The sequence below is a fragment of the Mastomys coucha genome, unplaced genomic scaffold, assembly GCF_008632895.1.
Source record: "Mastomys coucha isolate ucsf_1 unplaced genomic scaffold, UCSF_Mcou_1 pScaffold21, whole genome shotgun sequence".
NCBI classification, from domain to species: Eukaryota; Metazoa; Chordata; class Mammalia; order Rodentia; family Muridae; genus Mastomys; species Mastomys coucha.
In genome coordinates, this window is record NW_022196904.1 from 90,000,657 (window position 1) to 90,026,448 (window position 25,792).

The following is a 25,792-nucleotide window of genomic DNA, read 5'->3' on the forward strand; positions in this document are numbered from 1 at the left end:
TTTTTTATCAATTTGACACAAGCTGGAGTTATCTGGGAAGAGGAATCTTAGTTGAGAAAAAAGCCTCCATCCTATTGTCTGTAGGCAATTAATGATTGACATGGGATGACCCAGCCCAGTGGGCAGTACCACTCCTGGGCAAATGGACATTGGTGGTATAAGAAAGCAGTCTGAGCAAGCCCTGAGGAGCAAGCCAGGAAACAACATTTCTTTGTGGTCTCTGCTTTAGTTCCTGCCCCAGCTTCCTTCCAATGAAGTGTTGTAAGCTGAAAGGAAAAAGAAACCCCTTCCTCTCCAAGTCGCTCTTAGTCGTGGTATTTCATCATAGCAACGGAGACCTACTTAAAAAACAAAAACAAACAAAAAAACAACTTAGTGATGGAATCTGAACTTAGGTCTTCATGCTTGTACAGTCTTCTCACACACTGAGCCATCAACGGAGTCTCACGTAGCTCATGCTGACCTCAGACTTCCTATATAGTTTGTAACAAACTTGGCTTCCTTATCCTCCTTCCTCTACTTGACCTAGTGCTGCTACCAGCATGTGCCAGCGCTTCAAGCTCTCCACGCTTTTCATAGCCTGCTCCTGAACCGAGTACCATTAGCTCTTGCAAGACAATTTACTGTCCCCCTTCAAAGGTCCAGCTCCAAACCCGTGGCCTCCACCCTGCAGGTCCCCACCAAAACATCCCTGATCCTTTAAGACTTCTCATCCGGTGGAGTAGTCCTCTACTGTTAAGCCTGTGAGCTGCCTTCGTGGGAATCCCATTTTTATCCCCAGCGCCCAACTCATTCTTTCTATCCCCAGGGAGTTCAGAGTGTAGTGGGATCTCCATTGGGATTCAAGTCCCATGGATTGGTCCCCAGGTGGCGCTGTCTGCCCGGGTAAAAGTCGAGAAAACCCAGATCCGGGAACCTCTGGTCTGGGCAGCCAGTGATGAAACTTTAAATTCCAATCTTGCTTGTCCTCACAACATCACCCCATGCAACATCACACAGTGCATCCGTGCCTGGTTTATTCTCCCCTTCCCTAACAACAACACCCCCTACCCCCGCCAAATGACAACTTTCAGGAGTTGGTTCTCCTTCTGTTCTTCAGGTCCTGGGGATCAAACTCAGGTTGGTCGACAAGTAGCGTTACCCACTTAGCCGTCCTACCAGCACCCGGTGCCTGGTTTTACAGTTTCAAGGCTGGATGACAGAAGATGGGGTAACAGCTATCCCAGCTATTTCCTGGGGGAGCCAACTTTCCCAGAAAAGGTATGAATATCGTTATTCCTTTTAGAATGCCACCTAAGGCTTTATGAGGAGACAGCTGCTCCCCTCTCTGGTCCAAACCCTCTTGCCTCCCTCCTTGTTGGAAAACATGGCTATGAAGTGCAAGGTTCTGATTCTGAATCTGGCCCTGGTGTGCTCATTTTCCCAACCTTTAGGGACCCTGTGTGTGACAAGTGGACTGGTCCCAGCACTCTGGGCTACCAGTCCCCAGAATCTCCACTGAGTGAGAGAGGCAGGAGGTGTGGCCAGCCAGCGTCTTGGCCAAGGGCAGGCTGTCCTGGGAGTTGCCAGAAGGAAAACATTTTCCGGGAGCCGGAAGGGCTGGCAGAACCCAGGGCCGGGTGGAGAGACCACAATGGACCCTTGTGTGGTGGTTTAGCTTGGACTCGCCCTCGGGCCCAGCTCCTGGGCCAGGGTGGGCCCTGTTTTCTGATCTGCAGCCAGACCCAGCTCCTAAACAACCCTCCCTGGGCCCAGACAGGAGCCAGAACTTTGCTTCAAGTGCAGAGGGTGTGAGGTTCACAGGCTGGTGTCCAGTGGCTTACTCTCCTCTGTTTGCCTTCCTGGAATCCTCCTGGCTAAACAGCTTCACATGAGCTTTGAAGGCCCATCTTCACGGCCAGACGGGCGTCCAGTCCTGGGAGGTTTCTTCTTCAAACCACCTGAGGGAGCTCAGGGCAGACCACCCGTCCAGCCTGTGATGACTTTATTAGGTCTTGAAGAAGCCCGGAGTCCATCTGAGAGGCTTGGCTTCTCTACCTCAGTGAGCCTCAGTTTCCCCCTCTGCCAAGAGAGTTGGTAATTCACATTTGAGGGTCAGAGATGCTGCGAGGATGTTTGAAGTGTCTGGCATAGCCTCTGCCTCAGGAAAACACCCACCCAGACAGCTTGCGACAGCCTGATGGCACCGTCACAACTCAGGTCCTGGGCTCTGAATCTCCTCTGAAACAGTGGGCAGGAAGTCCTCCAGGGCACCATGTGGGCTGCACCCAACGTTCCCTTCTCTGAAACTTGAATTAATCATGCCTCAGGACAAGGGTCCTGCCATTGTAAGACTCGTGGTCATCTGAACAGTTGTTGCTGGGGACCCTAAAATTGCCAGGCTCCCCACAGGATTCTTCCCATCAGCCATCACTGGCTTAATCCACAAAGGAGGTCTGGGGTTGCAGCTCAGTTGATGGAGGAATGGTCTAGTGTGCGCAAAGCTCTTTAACCAGCACCATTTAACACTGGGTGCAATGGTCTCAAAAACAACATGTAAACAAACAAAACTTCCTTAAGTAGGCCTGGCAAAGGTGGCTCATGTCTTTAAGTCCAGCACTCAGGAGACAGAGGCACACAGATTCTGTGAGTTCCAGGTCAGCCTGGTCTACAGAACAAGTACTAGGACACCAGGGACACACACACACACACACACACACACAATCAAAAACCTTGTTTCAAAACAAAACAACAACAACACACACACTAACACACTTCCTTAAGCATAGAAAGAGATAATACTTGAAGGGATTGCTGATAAACTGATCACAGCCTTTCGAATGGCTCATGTTTGTTGGTCCTGGAACTCATTATGTAACACAGACTGGCTTCAAACTCGTGACAATTTTCATACTTATGCACTGACCTCCCAAGTGCTGGTATTGAAGGTATGAGCCACCACACCCCACACAAATCGCTACTATTTAGAACAAGGAAATTAAAAGAGAAATACAAGATGATGCACTTGGATCGAGTTTTAAGGGTTGATATCTGGGAGGACAGGAACATAATGAGATGCACAGATGTAGATTTTGTGTCAGGCTGCATAGCAGAGTAGAGAAGCTAGAATGTAGTGGGTGACTCATGCTGGCTGTTCTTTGGCACTTTGGACACACTTCTTAGGAATGTCAGGACTGCAGGCTCAGCCCAGGTAAGCAGACCCAAAGCAGGTCAAATGGTCATTATCCCTTGAGCATAAATAAGGCTGTAGTTTATTAATTCTAGTGCTATGCGGACAGTGACTTTGGGCCCCAGTGGAAACCACGGAGCTATCTCAGGTTTGAGTAAGAAAGGCAGTCACACAGAGGACTGCTTCTATAGCTAAGCAGTAAGAATATGTTAGCAAGGGCTAAGAGTACAGCTGGAAATATATGGATAGATATGATTTCTATCCATAATTGGGTAGACCAGAAGTCCAAGAAACCTGTCTATATTAGGAGAGGACTCTCTCTCTCTCTTTCTCTCTCTCTCCCTCTCTCTCTCTCTTAGCTTATTTGTGTAGGAGGGGTGTACATTTGTCACTGTGCCCATATAGAAGTCAAAGGACCACTTTCAGGTTGGTTCTTTCCTTCTATGTTGTGGGTCCTGGGTGGAACTCAGGCCGTCAAGCTTGGTGACACAAAGCTTTACCTTCTGAGCCATCATGCCAATCCCAATATCTTCAGAGCTGAAGTTTCAGCCAAGAGTGCCTAACCTGAAACTACTGGGTGTCAACAAGCCAGGAGCCAGGCTGTTTGTTCTTCGTGGCTTTATTGCCAGGTGAGGATCAATGTACATTAGAAAAAAAAAAAAACCCTGCTGTCAGATGGAGGTACAGCCTGCTGTTCCAAGGTCACTTCTGTTGTTGGTATTAAGTTGACAGCTGGAACCTGGTGCTGGAGTTTGCCCTGGTTTCCTCTCTCCATGCGCCTTTGCAATTACCAACTCGGGGGCCCAAACCCAATACAGCTTGAGAAAAGAGAAGGGCACAGGTTTGAGTCTTGGACAAGCATTGGCTTGAGTCTTTACTTTGCTGTGTGGCCAAGAACAAGGTGCTTTGCTTCTCTGAACCTGTTCTCTCTGATTTGTTAATGTGGGCAAAAACATTTGCCTTTGAGGCAATTGCCTTTGAGGTTATTCAGATAAGAAAGGCCTGTGTGTCACAGGCCTGTTGCATAACAGGGACTCTGTAAATGGCACCGCTCTTTCCTCTCCCCAGGAGACAATGATAGGGAGGGAGCAGCCCTGGGCTGAGGGGTCAGGACACTTGGATCTGGTGGCTGGTTTTGTGGCTCTCTGACTGGGTCCTCTGGCAAGACCTGCTTCTCTCTGTGGTTCAGTTTGTTATTTGAAATGTACAGCAGAGGAATTGGACAGTCCTGGTCAACATGGCACAAGCTAGGGTTATCTGGGAATGAGGGACCTCTAGGCAGCGTTTGTAGGGCATTTTCTAGATTAACAATTGATGTGGGAGGACCCAGTCCACTGCGGCCATGCTGTGGGCACAGGTAGTACATGAAAACAGATGGACACCTGGTTTGGTAGCACATGACTTTAATCCCAGTACTCAGGAGGTGAGGCACAGGGATATCTGTGAGTTCTAGGACAGCTAGAGCTACATAGATGGACCATGTCTCAAACAAAACAACTACAAAAAGAAAGCAGACAGAGCAAGCTGTGGGGAGCAAATGATAAGAATGGTCCTCCATGGCCTCTGCTTCAGTTCCTGCCTCCAGGTTCCTAGTATTCCTGCCCTGACTTGTCTTCATGGCAGTCTAGTGACTGTAAGCTGGAATACGCCTTTCCTCCCTAACTTGGTTTTGGTCATTGTGTTTATCAAGGTGATAGAAAGCAAGCAAAAATAAACAAATAAACAAACCATCAAAGCCTGAATGTGGCAGGAAAAGGTCTATCTTGAGAGACTGGACCCTGCTATCGAGGCACCAAATGACCTAAGACACGCCCCTCTCCCTTTAGACTTCAATCTTCCCATCCCTAAAGCTGCAATAGGCTCTGAAGCCCCTTTAGTTTGACGATTTGGGTCCAAGGTTCCCACAGTGTCATATTCCCAGGTAGAGCTCCCGAGTCTGGGCTACCTGTCGGCTTGCTCATAGCAACTGTCTCAGCTCTCGCCCTCTCCCTGTCAGAACTTCTGAACCCCATCCTCAGGGTCTTTACTTCCTTGCCTTATCCAAGACCAAAGAGTCCGTGAGACTGCTCCCAGTTGCTCTTCTTGGCACTAAGTATCTTAGAGTCTCTCTAGAAGCTTCTCCTTAGAATACTTAGCATTTTCTCCACTAGAAGCCCATTCACTTCACTTCATACATTGGGTACTTAGGGACATACCTAGCCCAGCACATGGGAGGGAGATCCAACGTGGCTCATACATTGAGTTCCAGGATAGCCAGAACTACACAGTGAGATCTTGTTTCACCCTGCCCCCTAAAAATGACACTTGTCAGGGGAGTTCCCTGGCAATGGTGAGTACTGTGGGCACACACTCTCATCCTCCTGCCTTTGAGAAACCCCTTTTAAAGAAGCTCTGTAGAAACACACAGCACAGATTGGACAACAGGCACAGAGAAATTTAATATGTTGCTTATCCTTGGAGATGTATCCAGAGTACTAAGGCATTCTGAGCTCTGGCATAAGAGGAAGAAGAAGGCCCTGCTGGGTTGGTCTGCTCTTGCCCAATAGGCAAAGGATACAGTGTCACTCCCATATGCACACACAAGCAGTCACTTGAGGGTCCAGTGGCAGAGTAGTAAGAAGGCCGCTGAAAGAAGCATCATTACAAAGCTGTGCCCAGATGCTGCTCAAGTGGGAAACCTGGAGACCCAAGCAGACACATTACTCAAAGCTGCCCCATCCATAAGAAAATAAGAAAAAGTCTAGGCAGGTGTGGCTAGGTGGCCCCCTAGAGTAGGGGTTCCTCTGGTCGCCTTCAAGCCAGCTGAGCCCAGTTGCCCACAGCAGTCTATACACTCATCAGCAAGCAAGTGTCCCTAGGGGAAGGGGTTGAGTCATCTTGAACCCCAGGGCCCAATTTAGGACTTGGCATAATACAGACACTTTAAAAGTTCCTTCAATTTCTGGCCTATTTTGAGTCTTCCCAGCACTGACCCATTAGAGCTGTAGCAGGACCTCCTTCCAACAGAAACAAAGAGGCCTTAGAGTGGCTCCAGGGTGGAATGCTAATGTTAGTCCAAAGCAGATCTTGAGGGGAGCAGGGCGGCAGATCTATGGATAAAGCCTTGACAGTCCCTGGTTCGGTTCTTTTGTTTCTGCCCAAAACCACTCTCTATGTGATTCCTGTGCCCAAGCATATAGGCAGATGCCTGCGGATGGCTAGATTTCTAGATATTCAGCTGTAGTGCCAGGCCTTTCTACTTCCACCTCCTGAGGCACTTCTCTCTGCCCTGGGAACTTTCTTGGCTCCGAAGGCCACCAGTCATTGAACACCAAAGTGACCTTTAGTCAACAAGATCCAACCATTGAAAGGATAAAGGCCACCACTTGGTGACTGTCGCATGCTGGATTCCCTGTGAAGCACATCACAGATACTGTCACATCCACACAGGACACTGGAGGAGTGAAGAGTCATGATGTGGCTCTGTTCACTGCTCCTGCACTAGACCAGTGTCAGCAAAACACCTGGGGACAATGAGTGTCTTTACATATGCAAACCCAGATCATGCTTCCCCACACAGAAATTAGAGTTTTGGGTTTTTGGGGGTTTTTTTGGACACAGGTCTCACTATGGAGCTTTAGTTAACTCAGAACTGGCTGGCTTTGAACCCACAGAGCTCTTCCTGCTGCTGCTACCCATATGCCGAGGTTGAAGGCTATGGCTACTGTACCCAGCTTTTGTATAAGCCACAGAGTAGAGGGCTTTTGTGGGTTCCTTTGCTTTCACAGTCTCTTTTCAGGAGCTCCCCCATCAGACAAGTCTTTTCTTCTAAAAGTGCCAAATCCAGTTTTCTCTGCATTCGGATCCTCACCCAGGCGACAGACCCCTAGTTATGTTTTGGGGACTCTCAACCATTCCTCTTTTTTTTTCTTGGCTCCTCTTTCTTATATTAGTGTATTTGACTCTGCTCTGCTACTTTGGACCACCATTTATGATTGACTGATTGGTTGACTGATTGATTGATTGACTGAGTAATTGATTGATTAGACAGGGTCTCACTAAGGAGCCCACGATGGCCTGGACTTTGCCATGTAGATCAAGCTCAGAGATCTTCCTGCCTCTGTTCTCTAGATGACTTGGATAAAAGATATTACATCATCACACCCAGTGACTTTACTTTTTACTTTATTTTTTAAATTTTTTAACCTTTTTATTGATTATTTATGTATTTCACAGCATGTACCCTGTCTTAAAGTTTTATTTCTGTGAAGAGACACCATGACCAAGGCAACTCTTATGAAAGAAAATATTTAATTGGGGCTGGCTTACAGTTCAGAGGTTTGGTCCATTATCATCATGGCAGGAAGCATGGCAGCATGCAGGCAGACATGGTGCTGCTGAAGGAGCTGAGAGTTCTACATCCTGATCCAAAGGCAGCAGAAGGGGACCATGTGCCACACTGGGCGTAGCTTGAGCATAGGAGACCTACAGTGACACACTTCCTCCAGCAAGACTCCACCTCCTAATAGTGTACTCCCTATAGGCCACAAAGTCATATACATGAGTCTATGGGGGCCATTCCTGTTCAAACCACTACACATCCCAGTTGCACTCATCTCCCAGACCCTTCATATGGACCCTTTCAACCTCCCCCGAAAAGAAAATAAATACACAAAATCTCACTGTGGAAGCTTCAGTGTCACAGTGTGTCACACTGCACACCTCTTTGCAAGCAATCATTGTGGTGAGTCATTGATTTGGTCAGGGGCCTCTGTTATACTATTAGTACAAGACCTCCACTGGACTCCTTTTGGATATCCTGTTGTTGCCCTATGTCTGGAGATCTTACAGCTTTGGTTCTGCCAGATCAGACAAGGGGTGGGGCCAGCTTACTCATGACCCTGCCACCAGAGCTAGCTCTTCTGTGCTGCCCAGGCAATGTGTGGGCCCACTCTTTCAAGTGCTGCAGCTGGTGCAAGACAGAACCATCTCTCCTGCTCTCTTACCCTTGGGGCCAGTTCCCTCCATGCTGCTCAGATAAGTGCTCCAGCCAGTTCTTCTGCACTCACTCTTTTGCTCACCAGTAACCCTCACCCCTCCCCACCCTCACTCTTGCAACCAGGGCTACATCTACTGTGCTTCCTGGTTGAGGTACAGAAAGCTAGCTCTGCACAGCCCTCAGACAGCAACAAGACCCCAGGTAGCATCCCAGACCAGGGATGTCCCGATGGCCTTTGGTGGTTACAGACACCCCCTACCCGCTACTGCTGCAGGACCGTGGACCCAAACATGGCCCTTGGTAGCAGCACAGGCCAGGACCTCACCAGGCCCTCAAGTGGCATCACTGGCTACTCACATCAGGCTGTGTGTGCGTGTGCGTGTGCGTGTGTGTGTGTGTGCGTGTGCGTGTGCGTGTGCGTGTGCGTGTGTGTGTGTGTGTGTGTGTGTGTGTGTGTGTGTTCTTTCTCCCAAGGCTCTCTGTTACACTCCCTCAACCCCAATCTTTTTGGGGTTTTTTGAGATAGCGTTCCTCTGTGTAGCCCTGGATGTCCTATAACTTACTCTGTAGACCAGGCTGGTCACAAACTCACAGAAAACCACCTGCCTCTGCCTACTGCCACCACTGTCTGGCCCTCCCCCATTTTTCTGAATGTAAAACTTATGGAACTTCCTGATCCTCAGCCCAGTTTACAACTTCTCTTTTCTGGTGACTCAAGCCTGTGATCCTAGCAGCTAGGAGAATAAGATAGGAGAGCCACCTCACAGGAGAAACCGCTGCATGATGTTCCAACAGGTCAAATTCCTGAGACATTTCTTTGGTTCGTCCTTTAGTGAAAAACAATTTTATTATTATCACATGTGTGAGAGGGTGAGTGTGTATGTAGGTTAGAGACACCAGTTTTGTCTTTTCACCATGGAGCTCAAAGATCAAGCTCAGATCACCAGCCTTGAGAGATAAGTACTTCACCCGCTGAGCCATCTTGCTGATTCTGGTTTGTCCGCCATCTGATCAGCATGTTTAGGGCCTGGGGAGCTCTAGAAAATGCCAGTCTTCTTGATGGCTGAAATCTACCCAGGGGAAGAGAGTAAACCTGGGGCTTTGGGTTAGCTGTGGAGAATCTAGTGCTGTTGTTCACTGCTGGCCTGCATGCTTGGCCCCCTGGCTGTACCCCCCTCTGTCTGGTGCCTGCTTTTATTCTTTGACCCCCACCTTCTAGGATATTTTAGCCAATAGAATTTGATGGACAGAATCATCCAGTGTCCCAACAAGAGACACGACAATATACAGAAGCGTTATGCGTGCAAGAGTCCTTAGGTGTGGAACCTAGAGCTCTTGGTTGAAAAGTTGCCACCACCTCAAAGACCTGAGCACCCAAGGAGAGTTTCAGACTCTGGAATGAGAAAAATCTCTGAGAAATGTTTTGAGGATCTGTGACTTTTACTTGAGGAACAGAGCAAGCCCAAGGCTGCACCCCAAGCAGGCGGTCAGGGAACAAATACCCTGACCTCATTCTCTTCCCTTCCTCTGGTCACCAGCTGGGCCTTTCTGGAGCAGAGGGAGATTCTGAGTCAATCCTCTAGCTTTACTTACTCTGAGAAACTTGCTTTGGTCACGTACCTTAGAGGTCACACTGATTAGCAGCACATTCCCAGCTAACTCTGCTCTAGATAACACTTCTTACATGTGGCTCTTGGTGGTAATGTTTGTCCAGGTTGTTTTGCAAAAACTTAAAGATAACCTCCAACTGATGGAATCTACCCAGGCTTCACCTGAACCTCTCTGTAAGTGTCTAGTGGATGACCTTTTGACTTCAGAGGGCCCAAAACTCCACCCTCCAAACATGCCAACACTGTCATTTTCTTAAGATTCCTGAAGTTTGATTACACACGTCCAGACCACTGACTACTTCACGCTGTCTCACCCCCAGCCTTCTTTCCTCATACCTCAGACCACCCTCTACTGTACCCTCTAATTCCTCTAAACTCTAGCCTGAGAAAAGCAGGCTTGAGGTTTGAAGAGCCTGTTTCCTTACATCTAGCCACTGCGGTTTTGTTGTTGTTGTTTAATTATGTATTTTTTATTATTTTTAATTACATGTGTGTCTGTGTCTGTGTGTGGTATATGCATATGGAGGCCAGAGATATCAGAATTTTTTAGAGCTGGAGTGGCAGGTGATTGTGAACATCCTGACATGAATGCTGGGAGCCAAACTCTGATCCCTTTGCCCTGCAACTGCCGAACTATCTCTTGAGCCCCTGTTGCTTTGTTTTATTTGAGTTGGAGTCTCAGTGTGTAGCCCTGGATAGCTCAAACGCACAATCTCCTTGCCTCAAACTGTAGAGTGATGTAACTATAGGTCTCTCTCTGCTTCCTTCCCTCCCTTCCGCCCTCTTTTGGTTCATTGCTTAATTATTTTGAGACAGGGTCTTATGTAGCTTAGGCTGGCCTTGAGCTCTTAATCCTCCTGCCTCCACCTCTCTAGTGCTGGGATTACAGGCAGGAATGTGCCACTAAGCCTGGCTTCAGTCTTCCTCTTTTCATTTTGCAAAACCTATTGCTTCAGTTATTATCATTGTATAGAACATGTATGATTTAATAACATTTCCATTAGCCAAACCCCAAACTGAATCAAGAATCTATAGAAGTCAGCTTCCAGGAACACAGACCAGGGTGGGAGGGTAGGGGATAGACTACACCTAGTGTGAGGAATCCATTTTCCACGGAAGTTTGGGTTTTCCTCAGGAAGACTCCCCTATCAATTATACACATGGATGCTAACTCTAATGGGGCCAAATTGTTCCTGCTGGAGTCCAACATATCATGTCCTCAGGCTCACGGCTCAGAGCTCAGGTCTCTTTAATCTTAATACACGGGTGAGGAGAGGCAGGTTTCTCCTTTCTGATACCTCTTTTTTTAAATTATTAAATATTTTCTTTATTTACATTTCAAATGATATCCCATTTCCTGGTTTCCCCTCAAAAACCAAAACAACAACAACAACAACAACAAAAAACCCTATTCCTTCTCTCCTCCACCTGCACACCAACCCACCCTCTCCTGCTTTCTGCCCCTGGTATTCCCCTGCACTGGGGCATAGAACCTTCACAGGACCAAGGGCTTCTCCTTCCATTGATGACCGACTAGGCCATCCTATGACACATATGCAGCTGGGGCCATGAGTCCCACCATGTGTACTCTTTGGTTGGTGGTTTAGTCCCTGGGAGCTCTGAGGGTACTAGTTAGTTCATATTGCTCCTCCTAAGGGGCTGCAACCCCTTCAGCTCCTTGGGTCCTTTCTCTAGCTCCTTCATTGGGGACCCTGTGCTCAGACCAATGGATAGCTGTGAGCCTCTACTTCTATATTAGTCGGGCACTGGCAGAGCTTCTCAGGAGACAGATATATCAGATTCCTGTCAGCCAGCACTTGCTGGCATCTACAATGGTATCTGGGTTTGGTGATTGAATATGGGAAGGATTCCCAGGTGGGACAGTCTCTGGATTGTCCTTCCTTCAGTAGAGACTCCATACTTTGTCTCTGCAACTCCTTCCATGGGTATTTTGTTCCCCTTTCTAAGAAGGATCAAAGTATCCACACTTTAATCTTCCTTCTTCTTGAGTTTCTTGTGGTTTGTGGATTGTATCTTGGGTATTCCGAACTCCTGGGCTAATATCCACTTATCAGTGAGTACATACCATGTGTGTTCTTTTGTGATTGGATTACCTCACTCAGGATGATATTTTCTAGTTCCATCCATTTGCCTAAGAATTTCATAATTTCATTGTTTTTAATAGCTGAGTAGTACTCCATTGTGTAGATGTACTACATTTTCTGTATCCATTTCTCTGTTGAGGGACATCTGGGTTGTTTCCAGTTTCTGGCTATTATAAATAAGGCTGCTATGAACATAGTGGAGCATGTGTCCTTATTACAAGTTGGAACATCTTCTGGGTATATGCCCAGGAGTGGTATAGCTGGGTCCTCTGGTAGTACTATGTCCAATTTCCTGAGGAACAGCCAAACTGATTCCCGGAGTGGTTGTACCAGCTTGTAATCCCACCAGCAATGAAGGAGCATTTCTCTTTCTCCACAACCTCACCAGCACTGATATCTCTTTAGTTACACAAATCCTGGCTTCTCCTGGCAGTGGGCATTCTTGTGTGTGTATGTGTGTGTGTGTGTATATGTATGTATGTGTGTGTGTGTAACCATGTGACAGTGTGATGTGTGCTTAGATAAATGGGCATGAGCGTGTATGCTATGGCATGCATGTCCATGTCAGAGTCCAACCTTGGGAGTCAATAATTGCTTTCCACTTTGCTTAAAGGCTCTTTCTTGTTGTTTCTTCCCTGTTCTCTGCTGCATGTGAGATGACTGGCTGAAGCTTCCAGGGATTCTTGTCTCTACCACCCATCTCTCCTGTAGGAGTATGGGGTTACAGAATTTTGCTAGAGCATCCAGCTTTACGTGGGTTCTGGGAATTCAAATTTTGGTCCTCCCACTGGCATAGTGATTGCCTTATCTACTAAGCCTCCTTTCTAGCCCCAGCATGAGCCCTTGTTAGTCAGGGCTGTAGGCTCCACCTTGTGTCTTGGGAATCCTCATTTGACTCCTGCCACGGGCACCCAAGGCCCTAACATATGTTTTCTCAATGTGAAGCTCTAGGCATAGTTTGGTGCCTCTCCTCTTATCTCCCTGGGCTAAGGGCCCACAAACACACATCTGTTCAGGTAGCAAGAGGACTTGATCAGAGGCCTTAGAGCTTGTGTGGTAGCCACCCTCCAGCAACAGTTGCAACTCCAGGAAATCCTGTCTCTGAGGCTGAGACCAAGAGAGGAGGGAGCAGGGACCCAAATCAGCCCAAAGTAACTGCCCCTTCTAGCTCACCTCTTCCTGGAAAGATTCTAGTTGCTTAATAAATCACATGTCCTTCAAACTGGACTAGATGGCAGTTTCCAGCTGGGGGGGGGGGGCATGTAAGGAAGTTTGGGGGTTTCCTGACACGCATCCCTGTGTGTCTGGTTTTCCCTGCCTACTTTTAGCAATTCCCATTTCTGCTAATCAGCACCCTGGTTTCCTTTGGGAAACTGCCCTGTCCCCACTCTCAGCTCAAGGAGTTCCTGTGTAGTTGACACCACTCTGTCAGCTCCAGTACTGGGGAAATAACCCAGTCATGAGACTGTCGGCTGTTTTCCTCAGAACTAATGGGAAGACACACTCTTTCCAAGAAGGCTGATGACATCAAAATGGAACTCTTGGGAGACATCTTGTTAGCACATGAGAAGGACAAATGAGAGAGGAAGCAACCCAGAAAGGACAGAGTGGTGAGATGGGAGCAGAGACTGGGTTTACACACATGGATCTAGCCGCTCTCTGTGCCAGCCTCCTCCTGGATCTCACACTGGTGTAAATTAGCAAGATTATCCCTCCTGCTTATGCCTCTGGATTTTGTTTGTTTGGTGGGCTTAACCCATTGAAGATGAATTTCCATGATTTGCAGTCAAAGGAGTCCTAATTAGGATCTAGGATGAAGCTCAGTTGGTAGAGTGTTCACCTAGCTAGAATTCATGAGGCCATGCATTCAATCCCTAGCACTGCATACAATCAGTGTTGGGAAGGTAGACGCAGGAGGATCCAAGGTCCCAGGTTATCCTCGGCTGCACAGTGAGTATGAGGCCAGCCTGGGCTACATGAAACCCTGTAACAACAATAACAGAATCCCAGTTAGTCTTACCAGAAAGTGGACCTCACGGTTGAACCTTCTTGTTTGTAGCTTTAAGATAATGCTGCAAAGGCATCTGCATTTGAAGAACACCTCACAGGGGAGCAGAGGAGGGTCCACATTCAGTTCTATATTTAGGATGACGACTGGATGCCAGACTCAGTTGAGAATTGAACTTGCAGGTGGGCATGGTGGCATAAACCTCTGATCCTAACACTTGGAAAATGGAGGCAGGAAGATCAGGCTCTCTATCAAAATTCCTGGGTTAAAATCTCCATGTGAAAGGACCTGGGTTTCAATCCTGACACTGGCTATGTGGGGGAACTGTTTTTGCACAAATAAAAATCCTCTGAGCTGCCTAGCTTCCTTAAAAGGCTTGATAGAAGTTGTTATATAGACTATATTTTCTTGATTTTTAAAAATCTTTGAACATGACTGGAATATTAAATTATACTATGAATAATTATCTATGTACCACAAAAGAAAAAACTGCCAACTTGAAGCTCTCTGTTTTTTAACTTTACTGAGGTATAACTGAAAAAGAGAAACCATATATAGCCAAGGCATGTATTCGTTTGTTTTCTATTGCTGCGATAAAACACTGACCAAGACCAACATGCGGAGGAGGGAAGGGTTTATTTCAGCTTCCAGCCTATAATCCAGTCATGAAGGGAAGTCAAGGCAGGAACTTAAGGTGAAAACTAGAGTCAGGAACTGAGGCAAAGGCCGTGGAATGCTGCTAACTGGCTCCCTCCCCATGGCCCTCTCAGCTTCTTTTTTATATAGCCCCAGACTACTACCCAAGGGTGGTACTGTCTACAATGGTCTAGGCTCTCCCACATCAATCATCAACCAAGGAGAAGCTTCATAAACATATCTATAGGCCAATTTGATACATGCACTTCCTTAACTGATGTTCCTCCTTCCTAGACGACCTTAGGTTTTGTCAGTTTGACAAAAACAACAACCATCCAACCAACAAGAAAATCCTAACCACAACCTACATAGTTGCTTAAATTCTCGGAAACAAAAATTCTTGCCATGCATTGTATTTCTGGAGACTCAAATAGATAGCCAGCTTGCAAATCATACTCTTAACTGCCAATCCTCAATTTTTTTCTTTTTCTTCCATTCTTCCTTTCTTCTTTCTTTTTTTAAGATTTAAATTTTTTATGTGTATATGTGCTTTGTCTGCATGATATATGTGCACCACATGTGTGTCTAGCGCCCTTGAAGGTCAGAAGAGGGTATCAGGTCTCATGCAACTGGTGGTACAGTTGCTTGGGAGCTTCCTATATAGGAGCTGGAAACCAAACCCAGTCCTCTGGAAAAAAAAAAATGCAGCAAGTCCTTTCACTGGTGAGCCACCTCTCTAGCTCCGCCTCCATACCCTTTTTACATGCAGTCTCACTCTGTGGCCAGACTGGCCTGATACTTTTATGTAGACTAGGCTGGCCTGATACATTTTATGTAGCCCAGGTGGCCTGATACATTTTATGTAGCCCAGGCTGGCCTTCCACTTGTAGCTATCTTCATCAGCCTCCCCAGTGCTGGACTTACAGATCTGAGCCATGGTGCCTTACTGGAGAAGCCTCTTAATAATTGATTTTTCTGTTTATATTGGTCAGTTTACTCTTAAGTGACTTGTTCCCTCAACACTATTGACACAGTTGGTCACCCTGTTCCTTGTCCCAGCCCAGGCTCTGCTTTCATATGGCCTCTATCAACTAGTGAAAATGACATGAAGAAAAGAGACTCCCTAGCCGGGCAGTGGTGGCACACACCTCTAATCCCAGCACTTGGGAGGCAGAGGCAGGTGGATTTCTGAGTTCGAGGCCAGCCTGGTCTACAGAGTGAGTTCCAGGACAGCCAGAGCTATACAGAGAAACCCTGTCTCGAAAAAAAAAAAAAAAAAAAAAGACTCCCTCCACTCTCTTTTCTAAGTTTTGTTTGTTTGTTTGTTGTTTTGTTTTGATACGGAGTTCTGACTATGTAACCTTGGTTGGCTTCAAACTCACGATATAGACCGGTCTGACCTCAAACTTGAAATTATTCTGCTTTTGTCTTTTAAGTACTATAATTACAGGCATGCACCACTATGTCCAGCTAGTATTCAAGTAACTGAACACCTGCGTTTAGCTCTAACTAAAGCCTGATCTGAGGGCCAGGAGGTAGGTCAAGTTGGAAAAGTGTTTGCTGTGCACCTATGAAGGCCTGGGTTTGATTCTCAGAACCCACTTAAAGTGAAAAAGAGAACCAATTCCACAAAATTGTCCTCTGACCACCACATAAGTGATGTGGCATGTACAAGAGAGAGAAAGCAAACACTAGTCATCGTGCCATGTGCCTGTAATCCCAAACTCCAACACATGAGGAGTAAAGGCAGGAGGATCTAGAGTTCAAAGCCAGCCTTGCCTTCAGCATGAGTTCAAGGCCATTCTGTCCCTGGATACCATCCCCCACCCCATTATACGCAGCTTACGGTGGTATTTATTTATTTATGTTTTTCAAGACAGGATTTGTTTTTTGTTTTATATATATATATATATACACACACACACATATATATGTATACATATGTGTATATATATGTATATATGTATATATGCATATATGTGTATACACACACACATATATATGTCTGTCCTGGAACTCACTCTGTAGACCAGGGTGGCCTTGAGTTCAGAGATACTCCTGCCTCTGCCTCCGTATGCTGGGATTAAAAGTGTGTGCCACCAATACCACTGCCCAGTTCTGGATATCAATTTTCTAAAAAAGCAAATGATTAAACAAATGAAGAAATCAGTGGCTCCAGTAGATACACAGATATTGCAGGAAGATGAGTGCATTCGTTGATTTGTTGCACGGAGGCCAGGTGCAAGAAGGGATTTGTACATAGAAAGGGAACATGCTGATGCTGGCTGACTGAAGTTGGGAGGGATAAGACTCGGACCCTTGATTCTGCTCTAGTCTTTTTCCCTACTGTTTTTCCTTATTTCTTTCTTTCCCTGCATGTAGTCAAGGTTTTGTTTTTCAATACAAAGTCTTCTCACATTGTCTAGGCTAGCCTGGAACTCCCAACTCAAGCAGTCCCTTTCTGCCTCAGCCTCCTGAGAAACTAAGTATGTGTACCACCATACTCCAAATTAACAATTTGTTTTGTTTTGTTTTTTCAAGACAGAGTTTCTATGTGTAGCCCTGGCTGTCCTGGAACTCACTCTGTAGACCAGGCTGGCCTCGAACTCAGAAATTCACCTGCCTCTGCCTCCCAAGTGCTGGGATTTTAGGCATGTGCCACCACTGCCTGGCTGGCAATTTTTTTTTTTAATATGATGGGCATGGAAAAGACTGCAGGTTAAAGATTCCTTTTACATAATTGAGCTTTTATTTTGAATGGCCTGAATAGCAGGCATGTGCGCACAGGGACAGAGGGAGAGCCAGAACAGATGGGATACCTGAATTTAGCCCCTTGGCCTAAGGAGTAGGACTTATAGTCACAGCTAGCACTGGGTTTGTCTGGCCCAGAGCCTACCCCTCATCTGAGATCTGTCCTAGGTGGCAAGAAATGCCATCTTCTTTGTGAGTAAGTAGAGGTTGCCTGTTTGGTTAAAAAAAAAAAAAACTTCTCCCCAAAGTATGTTCTCAAGCATCTTTCTAAATTCCCTCAAGTCCCACTGATAGAATCATGCTTTCAAACACAGCTGAAGAACTGTCGAGCTGGGGAATTCCAACCTCTCTTTCAAAGTGCCTTGCATTTGAAGGGAGTGCGATTCCTGGTAGAAGGCAACAGAAGTCAGAAGAGATACAGCTATGCTGCTCCAAGTAGCCAGATTCTTCACCACTGCCAGGCTATTGGCTCTGGGAGATAAGAATTACAGAAGACTTTAAAAATATTTTCTTCTTCTTCTTTTTTAGTCCTCTCTCTCTCTCTCTCTCTCTCTCTCTCTGTGTGTGTGTGTGTGTGTGTGTGTGTGTGTGTGTGTATGTGTGTGTGTGTTGTGCAAGTGAATGTAGTTCCCATAGAGACCAGAAGAGGGCATTGGAAACTGCAAAACAGGAGGCACAGCCAGTTTTGAGTCCTGGAGCAGCAGTTAGGAACAGTTGTGAGTTTCCTGACAAGAATGTGTTTGTGTGTTTGGGGTGGGGGGCTCAAACTCTGGTCCTCTGGAAAAGTAGAACAAGCTCTTAACACATGAGCCATCTCTCTAGCCTCTCTCTGCCTTAAGAATAATTTAGATTTAGATTTTGGGCTCTCACACCAGGCCAAAATCAGGTTGAATGTTTTCATGACTATTGCAATCTGTGGTTCCCTGAATTGTATTCCTAATTAGTCTCAAATAAGTGTAATTTTCTTTTTTAGTAGTGGGGATCACATTCAGAGCGGTGGGTAAAAATGTTAGGCATGTGCCCCACCACTGAGCTATACTAACAAGCACTAATTTCCTTTTTTCTGGAGTAGGTTGATAAGAACAAAACCTTCTAGGTACATACTTTTAAACTCAGCACTTGGGAGGCAAAGTCAAGCAGATCTCAGTGAGTTCAAGGCCAGCCTATTCTACAGAGAAAGTTCCAAGCCAGCCAAAACTACATAATAAAATCCCAACAACAAACACCCAAAACAAAATAAAAGGCCCTAGGCAGAGTGCAGTGGTTTTGAGCCTGCAATGCCAGCACTTTTTCAGAAGCAGGAGCCTAGAGTTAGTGAGCACTGGCTACATAAGGAGAACCTATGTCAAGAAAACAAAATAATACAAAAGGTTTACAAAACTGGGCTGGTACTAAAAGTAAAACAAAACTAACTTGTAATCTGATGAGATGGAAGATAGCAGCCAGGCTTACCAAGCATGCCAATAGCAACTGAAGCTTTCTCTATTTAACCCTAAACAAAAGAAGTAACTTAAAATAAGCCGGATGTTAACTAACTAGCTATTTTTCTATTTCTTTCCTGTACCCACTTGAGAAGGAAGGTAGTAACTTTGTATGTTTTCTTTCTGCTTTCAGGCTTGGGCGGGCGGGGACTGTAGCTCAGCCATAGTGGGCAGTGTGCTGGCCTGGAACTTGGTTCAGCAGTACTGAAAAACCTGACTACAACACTAACCTTTTCTATTTGACTTAATGTTTGTCCTGATTTTAGAATAGATAAATAAATAAAACAAAGCCAATTAATAAGTGTAAAAATTGTTATTAAAATTATTTTTACATTAATTATTATATGTGTGGGGATCATGTTGACATTTCGTCTAGGCCCCACGGAACAGTTACTTGGCAACAGCCAGGTGTGCCTCACTCACTATGAAAGGGGCCGCTTGCCCCCTCCTCTCTCTCTTGCTCTCTCCTCTTGCTGCTGCCTCCTTACCCTCTTCCCACTCCGTTTCCCCCTCTCTCCACGTGCTCATGGCTGACTTCTACTTCTTGTCTTGTCTCTTCTTCTTCTCCTTCTTTCTCTCTCACTCTCACTCTCACTCTCTCTCTCTCTCTCTCTCTCTCTCTCCCTCTCCCTCTCCCTCTCCCTCTCCCTCTCCCTCTCCCTCTCCATGTCCTGAATAAACTCTATTCTATACTATACTGTCTATACTATTGTGTAGCTGGTACCTCAGAAGGAAGGGATGCCTCAGCATGGACCTGCAGATGTACCCCCTTCCCCCACACCATACCGTGTCTCCTACAAACATATTCTTTCCTCCCTTATCTTTTTATGAAACACAACAGGTCACATGTGAAGTGGTCAGAGAACAACTTGTAGTCGGTTCTCTCCTTCCACCTTCTTGTAAACTCGGGTTGTCAGTCCTGGGGACAAGCATCCTTTTTTTTTTTTTTTTAAATGTTTTACTTTTTTTTTAATTTATTTTATTTTATTATTATATAGACACACCAGAAAAGGGAGTCAGATCTCATTATGGATGAGCCACCGTGTGGCTGCTGGGATTTGAACTCAGGACCTTTGGGAGAGCAGTCAGTGCTCTTACCCACTGAGCCATCTCACCAGCCCGACAAGCATCCTTATTAGGAATGCCCTGGGCTTTTGAAATGTCAAAGACCACCACAACACCTCCTAATCCTTCCAAACACCAACTGGGGCTGGAGAAATGGCTCAGTGGTTAAAAGCACTTGTTCTTGCAGAGGAGCCAGCTTTGATTCCAGCACCCACATGGCAGCTCACAGCTGTATATAACAAACGGGATCCAATCCTCTCTCTGCTGTGCCGACATATTTGCAAAGACCTCATATATACATAAAATACATAAAAATCAAATCTTAACGAAAAAGGAATAAATATACATGAGCCAATGGAGGCCATTCATATTCAAACCACCGGAATCCCAGAGATGAACTCAAGCCAGCAAGTTTGTACGACGGCAAGAGCTTTACCCACTCTGCTCTCTGGCTGGCCCCCATGGGATGAAGTTCTTTAGTGCTGTCTTGTGCTGTGGCCCTGGGCAAGAGGTTATGGTGGTATTCTGAAGATGACAAGCAGCAGGAGAACTTGAAAAATAGCCAGGGATCCAGACTCCTTCCCTCTTTCCTCATGTTGCCTGCCTGAGGACAGAAGAGCGTAACATACTCTCTGGTCTCCCTTGCTATGCCTTAATTCTGGGAGCCACAGAAATGATGAATTTGAGAACTATAAGTACCATGTATGGTCACTTCACGAACTTAAGGTACAAATTATGGTCACATTCTCCACCTCTCCATTAATTGTTTGAGGTTCCAGAGATCTTATCAGCAGGTCAATCTGACCCTAGGAAGGCTTGGTTTTCTACCCCAGAGGAGTCTTCAAATGACCCAGGGGCTCCACTGTGCACCAGGCCTCCTCCTCAGGACTCAGGGCAGAAGCAGTCAGAAGCACAGGACCTCCAAAATCCAAGTTCACAGTCTTTTTTTTTTTTTTTTTAAATTTGAGACAGCCTTGCTAGCATGGAACTAAATATTGTGGACTAAGCTGGTCTTGAATTTGTGGGACTCTCTTTCCTAGGCTTCCCAAGTGAAGGGATCAGCTCGCGAGTATCTCCACAGTCCACTTACTCATTTTCTTGAGCTCTAACAACTTGGTTTTGCTTTTTGTTTGTTTGCTTGTTTTGTTTCAAGACAGGGTTTCTCTGTGTAGCCCTGGCTGTCCTGGTTCTCACTCTGTAAACCAGGCTAGTCTCAAACTCAGAGATCTGCCTGCCTCTGCCTCCCAAGTGCTGGGATTAAAGGTGTGAGCCTCCACTACCCTGTTGGCTTTGAGTCTTCAATCTATTGTTGAGTCTAAAATGCATTCCTACCGCTGAGTTCTCCTTAGGTAACCATGGGCAATTTTTTTTCCTTTTGTCCTCCTTTTAGATTTATTTATTCTATTTCATGTGTTTTGTCTGCATATATGTAGGTGCATCATGTACATGCCTAATGCCCATGGAAGCCAGAAGAGGTCATTGGATTTCCTGGAACTGGAATTAGGAATGACTTTGAACCACAACGTGGATGCTGGGAACCAAACCTGGGTCCTCTGCAAGAGCAACAAGTGCTCTTAACAGCTGAAGCATCTCTCCACCCCCCCCAGGGACTCTTTCTTGATGACCATTTAGGAAGGGGTCATTTTCTGATGGAGTCGAATAACATGGAGCCCCCCAGGGATGAGGCTCGGCCTTTCTCACGAGCAGGAGATGCTTCTGTCTTCAGCAAACACAGCACTAACCTCCCCCTTTAATTTCAGGGTTCCGTTGGACGGTGGAGAGGCAGCCTTTGCCAGGCCATAGTGCTCTGTTTTGTTCTCTCAGGGCCTGTTTACACTTGATAATCTCAAGTGACTGCCAAAGCAAAGATGGCCTCCTCCAAGGTGACTCGTGTCCCCAAGGACAAAGGACAAGAAACCTTTTGCCTCTGTTATGGTTGGCCCTCTCCAGGTTAATTCTCCAGAAAAGAAGGGACTTCAGAAACCATTTGAGGGGTTCCTACCATGTGCCAATTTGCCTTAGAAGTGTCTCGGGGACTTCTGTGTGAGACAGGGAAACGGAGGCTTAGCGAGTGTCCTTACATATACATGTACTCCCACATGCACACCTCAGCCTGCGGACCCCTTTCCAAGGCCCTTTGCCTGCAGTCAGCAAAAGACTTTGGATAACGTTGCCTCTGATAAAAGTATTTGGGTGGTGTTATCAAAATATATTTAAAAGCAAATCAAAACACACCTCAAAATAGACCAGGGCATCTGTTATTTCAGGGCTGAGTAGGCTAAGACAGGAGGATTAAAACAAGTTTGAGACCAGCTACACAGTAAGCTCCAGACTTGCATGGACTATAGAAGAATGAGATCCTGTCTCAAACAAAATGGGCCAGGCAGTGGTGGTGCATGTCTTTAATCCCATTGCACTTGGGAGGCAGAGAGGCAGGTGGGTTTCTGAGTTTGAGGCCAGCCTGGTCTACAGAGTGAGTACCAGGACAGCCAGGGCTATACAGAGAAGCCCTGTCTCAAAAAAACCTTAAAAAAAAAAAAAAAAATGGCTCCGTGAGCAAGGGTACTTGCTGCCAAGCTTGGCAATCTGATTTCAATCTCTACAGCTGACACAGTGGAAGGTGAGAACTAGCTCCCGACCTCTACACTTATGCCATGGTACTCCATATCATGTGCTGTACCCTGCCCCACCCCAACAATACAGAAAACAAAACCCTGAAACATACTGAGGCTAAATACAACAAGGAACTGCTTTCCACCCACTATGATAACTTTTTTGTCTTTTGGAGTGAAATAACAAGTGTTGCCAAGGATGTTGAGAAATTAGACCCTGTACCGTTGGTGGGAAGTGGAAGCTGGGGCAGCCACTGTGCAAAGCAGTTCCATGGCTCCTTGGAAAGCTGTACACAGTCCACATCATCTGAGAATTTCATTTCGAGGGATAAAGCCAAAAGAACTGGGGATTCAAAAGGACACCGGCACACCATCTGTAGCATCAGTAGCTGATGTTACTCAGTAGCTGAAAAGTGTAAATATGTTCCACCAGCTATCAGCAGATAAGCCAAGTAATGTACAGTCAAAGAGTAGAGGACTTTCTAATCATTAACAGTGAATGAGATGGTTGACAAGATGGCTCAGCGGGTAAAGGTGCTTGCCGTACAAGCCTGACAACCTGAGTTCAGTCCCTAGAACTCACATGGTGAAAGGAGAGAACCAATTTCTGCAAGTTGTTCTCTGACCTCCACACTTAGGTAGTACATGTACGTGTGTGTGTGTGTGAGCATACACACACACACACACACACACACACACACACACACACACTCACACACACTAAATGTAAAGGGATTCATTTCTGATCAGTGCCATAGCATAAAAAGCCCTTGAAAACATTACAGTAAGTGAAACAAACTAGGCACAAAAGGAAAATATGCTATGATCCCATTTAGATGATGATAAATAAAAAATTACAGGGAACTGTTGTTTAAGTCTAAGTTTCTGTGCTAGGCCCCAAAAGACTATGGTATAGAGCCACTTATGCTAAAGTCTTAGTCACCAAAGCTGAAACTAAGCTGTTTATGTGACTTTCTATTTATACAACAAATAAGGAACCTGAACTAACCAGATGGTAAACAATTTCTGAAGGGAAAGTTAACAGTCTCTTCTTGGTTTTGCCTCCATTCAACCTTTTTCTGTCTATAAAACCAATCTCATTTGCTTGACTCATTGGAACGTTTCATAAGTGGTGCTGCCTGATTCTAGAATCAACAAAAATCAATTAGTGTTTTTATTTTCAACTAATTAATTAATTAACTCATGTATCCCAGGTTGGCCTCAAACTTCTGGTCCCCTTGCTTCTGCCCCCAGAGTGCTGGGTCTCTTGGTGTGAGTCACCATGCCTCTCTATGTGGACTATTTGGCCTTATCAGGCTTCAGACGGAGTGTCTGCATTTTCTAGGGAAGCATTCCACTTTTGTGCTACATATTAGTCTTATTCTTGCTTTTTATTTTGAGAAGAGTCTCACTAAGTTACCCAGGGTTGTTTTTTAACTAACTCTGAAGCCCAGGCAGATCATAAGCTTGTGATCATCCTGCCTCCCTTTCTAGAGTAGCTAGGATTACAGGCCGGCTCTACTAGGCACTTATTTACTTACTTACAAGATCACATACGGTAGCCAGGTTAGCCTGGAGTTTTACTATGTAGCTTAGGCTGGCCTTGAACTCACAGCAATCTTTTTGCTTCCGTTTTGTAAGTACTGGGATTATAGATATGTCTTAATAGGATTTTTTAATGGGATCTTTAAATTAAATGTTGATTTCCTCCTTCGACAATGAGGTACTTACAACAGGCAAATCATCAAGATAAAAAGTACAATAAGAGGCTATCAGGAACTAGGAAAAAAGACTGGGAGTTCCTAGTTAATGATTACAGAGTCTCTGTTTGGAAATGGACCAGCGTGACAGTTATATAACATTGTCAATGTACTCAATGGCCATAAATTGTGTATTTAAAATGTTCCATTTTATGTCATATGTATTTTGCCACATGCTTACAAAATACTGAGGCAGGCTTTGCAGAGATTTGGCAGCCTGCTGGGGTGGGCGGGGAGCCTGCTTTCAGTTCTATCAGCTTCTGTGGGCAGAGGGTTTAATTTTGATCTACAGCCATGAGATAAGGCAGTGTGGGAAGTGTGTCGTACTCAGTCCCCACACACAGGGACAGCCTCCTCTGACATCCTGACAGAGATGGTCCTGGCCAGAGGCAACCAGGGATTAGAATCTTCACGTTACTCTAGTGAATGGATGGAGAAACTGACGCTACCTCTGCCCTGGAAGCAGGCCATGTCAGACTGGGCAGAGTATCTCCAGGAGGAAATGACCTATGAGTTCTTTGTTTTGAAGCTTCATGAAGTGGGTTAAGTGGAGACAGGTCACTGAAAGCTAGGATGGTTCCACACATACATAGATGAAGCCACCTCCTCCTAGGTTTGGTGGGGACAGTCACCTAACACAAAGCATTTCTCTGCACTCCATGCACACCCCAGCCTGTCCTCGTACTCAATATTATGATCACTGCCCCAGCCTTATCCTCAGGAGACCTTTTAGGGGACAGAATAGCAAGATAAATGACAGGCTGGAACATAAGGTTCCCAGATTAGTTTATCTGGCCAGCAAACTGTCACATGGAGGCAAAGCTTTCTGCAGGCTTTGGTGAATATTGAGGTCGGAGGGATCTGAGATCTGGAGACCCTGAGAAGAGAGAAACTTCCTCCTATCATGTGCTTTTCCAAGCTTGAAATCCCTTGGTCAAACAACAGAGCTCCAAACTTTCCCAGAGAAAAGAGAGAAAGAGAGAGTTAGAATTCCATATCCAACCCCCAAAGGCAAATAGCAAGTTTCTTCTCCAGCAGGTCAGATGAAAAAGGCCTGAGGGCCAGAGTTAATAGTCACGAACCTGAATAGAGGCTGTACTCAGAACAGGACTGATTTCAAGCTTTTGTTCAATTACAGTCCAAGAGTATTCTCTCTACACACTCTCTAGCAAGGGCATTAAGGAATCCAGGGAAAGAGTGGGTGGCTGTGAAACAGTGACAGCGCCTCAGTGGAAGGACAGAACAAGCTCATGAAAGGGAGGGTGGGTGGGTGAGCACCCCTGTATAATGAGGGGGGAGGGGGAATGGGATGGGGGAGGGATTGTGGAGGGGAAGCCAGGAAGGGGGTAACATTTGAAATGCAAATAAATAGCCAATAAGGGAGAGAGAGAGAGAGAGAGAGACAGAGACAGAGACAGAGGCAGAGACAGAGAGACAGAGAGAGAGACAGAGAGACAGAGAGACAGAGAGACAGAGAGACAGAGACAGAGAGAGACAGAGAGACAGAGAGACAGAGAAACAGAGAGAGGGGAGGGGGGAGGATACACTGCCAATTGAGTAAAATTGGCACCCTGCTTAGGATGAGAGATCTGGGAGGGCTTCTCAACAGAGGCACTC

General features: G+C 45.9%; 1 long non-coding RNA gene across 1 annotated transcript in view; it reads left to right on the plus strand.

The window, feature by feature from the left end:
• LOC116102661 overlaps positions 1-25,792 on the plus strand; it is a 49,972-nt gene that overhangs the window by 17,175 nt on the left and 7,005 nt on the right. The window contains exon 2 of the long non-coding RNA XR_004123254.1: positions 1,100-1,260. This is a non-coding gene — a long non-coding RNA (uncharacterized LOC116102661). The remainder of the gene's footprint in view (positions 1-1,099; positions 1,261-25,792) is intronic.